Source organism: Silene latifolia, unplaced genomic scaffold, assembly GCF_048544455.1.
Source record: "Silene latifolia isolate original U9 population unplaced genomic scaffold, ASM4854445v1 scaffold_112, whole genome shotgun sequence".
Classification (NCBI taxonomy): domain Eukaryota; kingdom Viridiplantae; phylum Streptophyta; class Magnoliopsida; order Caryophyllales; family Caryophyllaceae; genus Silene; species Silene latifolia.
Genome location: NW_027413126.1, coordinates 120,811 through 126,588, shown reverse-complemented (window position 1 = coordinate 126,588; position 5,778 = coordinate 120,811).

The following is a 5,778-nucleotide window of genomic DNA, read 5'->3' as shown; positions in this document are numbered from 1 at the left end:
GCCCTCAACAAACCTAGCAATTTTCTGTTCAGGCTTTTCAGTAATCTCACATTGCAGGGTAAGTTGTTCAAAGCTTCTAAGATAAGACTCAACAGATTGTTGGTCTTGTTTCAGCTGGGTTAACTTGATAAACATATCCTGTGTGTAATCTTTAGCTATAAACTTATCCTTCAATTTCTTTTTAAGTTTTAGCCAAGATTTAATGGGTTCCTTGCCTTCTCTCATTCTCTCTTTTTTCAGGGTTTCATACCAAAGTGAGGCATAACCTTTGAATTTAAGGATAGAAACTTTGAAAGCTTTCTGTCGATATATCCCTTAAATTCAAAGACTCTCTCAACAGTTCTAATCCAGTCTAACAAATCTTCAGGGTTTAAACTACCATGGAAATCAGGAATTTCTACCTTTATATCTTTGTCTCTTTCCATGTAGATGCCCTCTGCCATAGATTCATCAGTATCTGACATGTCTTCTCCATATTCCTGGTGGTGTGGTTGTCCTCTTCCTGCTCCAACAAAGCCTCTACCCCTGCCTCTGCCTCTGTAGGGTGGCCTGTTAGGAACTCCTTCTGCAAGAGTGTTGACAATATTTACCAGTTCATTGATTCTTCCTGCTATCTGATCCACCCTGGTCTCAATACCAGTAAATCTCTCTTCACTCATGGGTTATTTTTTGTAGTTTTGTTGTAGTTAGGGTAAAAATGAACTCACTTTCCTTCCCAAGACTAACACAAGATAGAATCGTGTTAAAACCTTGCTCTGATATACCAATTTGCAGTGTAATGTCCAAGGGTTTAGACAAAACAACAATCAAACCAAATGAAAAATAAAACAAGTTCTCAGGAATGCAATAAACTTGTGCTAATTAATAAAATTATGAATTGATCTCCTAAAATCATGAAACTTGGCAGCAAATTACTTTGATATAAGAACTACCTCTGAGCAAAAGAACAGGATTTTTAGAGGACTCAAGCTATTTTTAAGACTCAATCAACGAACTGAATCGATGAGACACAAAGGACCGTAATTGAGACAGTTAGGGATAGTGCTTGAAAGGAGGGAACTTGGATATAATTATCAACTGAAAAACCCACAGAATCCTCACAGGGAATTAAGCTAATAATTTGGGGTGTTAGAGTTAAGAAATCCCACAGATTAACACAGGAAAAACTCAACTAAAACAAACAGCAAAGCTAAACTAACCACGATCTCGGCAGACAGAAAGTTTATACTCTACTAACAAGTACTTAATCAATAACCACAGTCTAAGCACAGGTTATTATCAAGCCTGACTCTAATCTACAGACTAAGCACAAGATTAAGAGGTTTAAATTTGAGAGAAATCTCGGGTTTCATTCATAAATCAGTGTGTTACAACGATCGAGTTGAGGTCCTTATATAGGCCTTTTTAGGTTACAAACTTGAAAGGAAACTATATCCAAGGGTCGGGATCCCTCCTCACATGCTGGTAAGAGTCCAAGTACAATATTACAACGGTTTAAAAGCTCTTAATTGTAAACTGGAATGAAAACAAAAGAGAAATGCGGTGACAGTGACGAGTTGTGGTCCTTTCTTTGCATTGCTGGCTTTTCTGTTGAATGTAGGCACTTGAGGACGAAATGATTGAGTCCTTGGCATTAAAATTGGCTCTAGGTTGTATCTGGTATATGGGAAGACAAGCCAAAAGTTCTTTGTGTGCTTTTTCCTCATGGTTTAGCCAGAAATGGAAAGTTTGCTTTTGTTGTTTGTCATTTCTTTGCAGTTCTGTCGACTTGGTTTTCTAGGACTTGCATTGTGATTTTCCCTTGGACCCCTAGGACTTTTCTGAGCCTAGTTTAGTGACCAACCAGCTGGCCATGGTGGCAGCTGGTGGTTGGGCTTGTACTCGTACCTATTAGCCTCTAAACTTAGCCCAGTTTGGTTGCTTCCTGGAATGGGTGTGGTGTTGTTTTGGCCTGCTTGCATTTGTGGGGTGTCCTGGTCTGTGGCTCCTGCTGCAGTGCACCTACTCCTGAATATCATGGATCTCTGATCAGCTTCTAGAGGAGCTGGTTGAGAGTGCATAACCCTCCATAGGACCAAATTGTGCCCTGTGTCAGGGTGAGCCACAACTTGTCCTTGATCAGTTTCCCTCTCAGTTTCCATCCCTGTTGGAACCAGTGTCTCTTCTTCCTCATACTCAACTAGACCTTCCCTTTCCCATTCCTCAATCTCCATAGCTGTGAGAGCTCTGTTAGAAGGACAGTCCTTCTTAAAATGGCCAAAGCCCTGACATTGGAAGCACTTGATCTTATCCCTGGATAAAGGTGGGTTGGTTCTGGGGTACATGGGTGCCTTCCCTTTGTCTACTGTTGGTTGGGTAGCTGGTTTAGGTACCTCAGTCATTTTGACACCAGTATAGGGTTTGAAAGTTGTTCTGGTGGGAAATTTGGGTGTTGCAGGCTTCACCTTCCCTAGCTTCTCAATTCTTAAGGCTAGGTTAACTGCCTCATCAAATGACCAGACTTGTTGCATTCTTACTTTGCCAGCTATCTTAGGGTCTAAACCCTCAATGAACCTAGCAATCTTTTGCTCAGGTTTTTCAGTGACCTCACATTGTAGGGTTAGTTGTTCAAAGCTCCTAAGATAGGCCTCAACAGTTAACTGCTCTTGTCTCAACTGAGTCAGCTTAATAAAAATATCCTGAGTATAGTCTTTAGCTATGAATTTCTCCTTTAACTTCTTTCTTAACTTAAGCCAAGACCTAACTGGTTCCTTACCATCTCTAATCCTTTGGTGTTTCATATTCTCATACCAAAGAGATGCATAGCCCTTGAGTTTTAAAATAGCAACCTTAAAAGCTTTTCTATCATCATAATTTTTAAACTCAAAGACTCTCTCAACAGATCTAAGCCAGTCTAACAAGTCCTCAGGATTTAAACTACCATGGAAATCAGGGATTTCTACCTTAACATCCTTATCTCTAGCCAAGTAGTTACCTTCTTCCATCATGGATTCTTCTGAATCTGAGTTGAGTTCCTCTTCATGGTGTGGCTGGCCTCTTCCTGCTCCAAGGATACCTCTACCCCTGCCCCTTCCTCTGTAGGGTGGTGGTCTTCCTCTCTCTGGAGTGGGAATGTTTGCCATCACAGTGTTCACACTTCGGGGTCACATTAACCAGGGTTGGTTAACCGATCCATCTTTGCTTCCATTCCTGCTAACCTCTCCTCACTCATTGGGTTATTTTGTAGTTTTGATGTAGCTGGGAAAATGAACTGACCTCTCTCTCACTCAGGACTAACACAAGATAGGATTGTGTTATGGACCTAAGCTCTGATAACCAGAATTTGCAGTGTAAACTATGGGAACAAGCACAAATGGGACAAATCCTGAAACAGGCAAAGGAGCAATTTTCAGGGAATGCAATAAACTTGGGGATTTTTATAAAATAGTAAATGACCTTGAAAAATCATGAAACTTGGTGATAATTTAGTTAAGGGAGTAAACTGAAACTGTGCCAATTCTCAGGATTTTACACACACTCCAAGTATTTTTAATAAATAGAAAACCAGACTGAAATAAGAGAAATCTCAGACAGTTTCCTTGAAAGATTCTTGTGACTGTTTTTGTGATAAATTCTGGACACAAGGAGGATATAATTATCAAATTTACTCTCAAGCAAGCACAGAGATTAAACTTAATAATTTAGGAAGATTAAGACTGAATTGTTCAAGCAAGCACAGAATCAATTCAAGCTTAACCAGACAATGCACTTAAAATAGCTCAAGCAAGCACAGACCTATTCCAAGTAGCACCACAGATCCTTAATCACCTTCTAAGCAAGCACAAGAAGATATTAAGTCTGACTTATAGCTAAGACTCAGCAAAGTTAAAAGATTTGCAGATTTTTGAGAGAAATCTCAAGGTTTTCATTAATCAAAGTCTGAGTACAACAGACTGAGAAAGGGTCCTTATATAGGCCTTTCTGTGCAATGTTCAGTACATGATGAACCCTAGACAACTCCATCTAAGGGCCAGGATTAAACTTAGGAAGCAAACAAGAGTAGTGGACTTATTTTACAACGGATACAAAGGAAATTAAGGCAAACTGAACAAGAACAAAAGAGCTGCAGGTTGATAGTGACATGTTGTCAGTTCTTTGAAAACTTTGGTTGGTTGTTGTGGGTCAAATGGCTTTGGTGCAGGCATCTTATATGGCTCAAGGCTCTATAAAATGAGTGCTGAATAGGCCAAGTTCTTCTTTGTTGAGAGTTTTCCCTTGTTTGGCCAAAAATGGCAACTTTACTTTATCTGTTTTACCCCCGCAAACTTATCTTTTCGGTCGATTTTTGGTGCAATGCTTTAGGAATTTGGCCTGGCTCCTTAGGATTAATTTGTGACTAGTTGAACAAGGATTCAGCTGGCCAAGGTGGCTGCTGGTGGCTAGCCTGGCTGCTGTTCTTGTGACCTGGTGAAGTTGAACTGGTAGTTGAGGTTGCCTGAGTGGTGTCACTGGCTTGACTTGTGCCTGTCATAAAAAGGGTGTTGGCCTGGTTATCAGCTCCTGCTGCAATTTGTCCTTATTCATTAGTCCTTGTGACTCGTTGTGTAAACTATTTGTCCTTGTTCATTAGTCCATGTGACTTGTTGTGTGAGCCGTTTGTCCTTGTTCATTAGTCCTTGTGACTCGTTTTTTCAACCATTTGTCCTTATTTACTTGTCTTTGTGACTCGTTGTGTAAATCATTTGTCCTTGTTATTGTGAATCGCCGTGTAAACCATTTGTCCTTGTTCATTAGTCCATGTGACTCGTTGTGTGAACCATTTGTCCTTGTTCTTTAGTCCTTATGACTCGTTGTTTAAACCATTTGTCCTTGTTTATTAGTCCTTGTGACTTGTTTTGTAAACCATTTTTCCTTGTTATTGTGACTTGTTGTGTGAACCATTTTTCCTAGTTCATTAGTCCTTGTGACTCGTTGTGTGAAATATTTGTCCTTGTTCATTAGTCCTTGTGACTCGTTGTGTAAACTATTTGTCCTTGTTCATTAGCCCTTGAGACTCTTTTTGTGAACCATTTGTCCTTGTTCTTTAGTCCTTGTGACTCGTTGTTTAAACCATGCCCTTGTTTATTAGTCCTTCTGACTCATTGTGTGAACCATTTGTGCTTGTTCTTTAGTCCTTATTACTCGTTGTTTAAACCATTTGTCCTTGTTTATTAGTCCTTGTGACTTGTTTTGTAAACCATTTTTCATTGTTATTGTGACTTGTTGTGTGAACCATTTTCCTTGTTCATTAGTCCTTGTGACTCGTTGTGTGAAATATTTGTCCTTGTTATTGTGACTTGTTGTGTAAAACATTTTTCCTTGTTCATTAGTCCTTTTGACTCGTTGTGTGAACCATTTATCCTTGTTCATTAATCCTTGTAACTCATTGTTTAAATCATTTCTCCTTTTTTATTAGTCCTTGTGACTCGTTGTGTAAACCATTTGTCCTTGTTATTGTGACTTGTTGTGTGAACCATTTTTCCTGTTTCATTAGTCCTTGTGACTCGTTGTGTAACCATTTGTCCTTGTTATTGTGACTTGTTGTGTGAACTATTTTTCCTTGTTCATTAGTCCTTATGACTCGTTGTGTAAACTATTTGTCTTGTTCATTAGTCCTTAGTCCTTGTGATTCGTTGTGGGAACCATTTGTCCTTGTTCTTTAGTCCTTGTGACTCGTTGTTTAAACCATGCCCTTTTTTTATTAGTCCTTGTCACTCGTTGTGTGAAATATTTGTCCTTGTTCATTAGTCCTTGTGACTC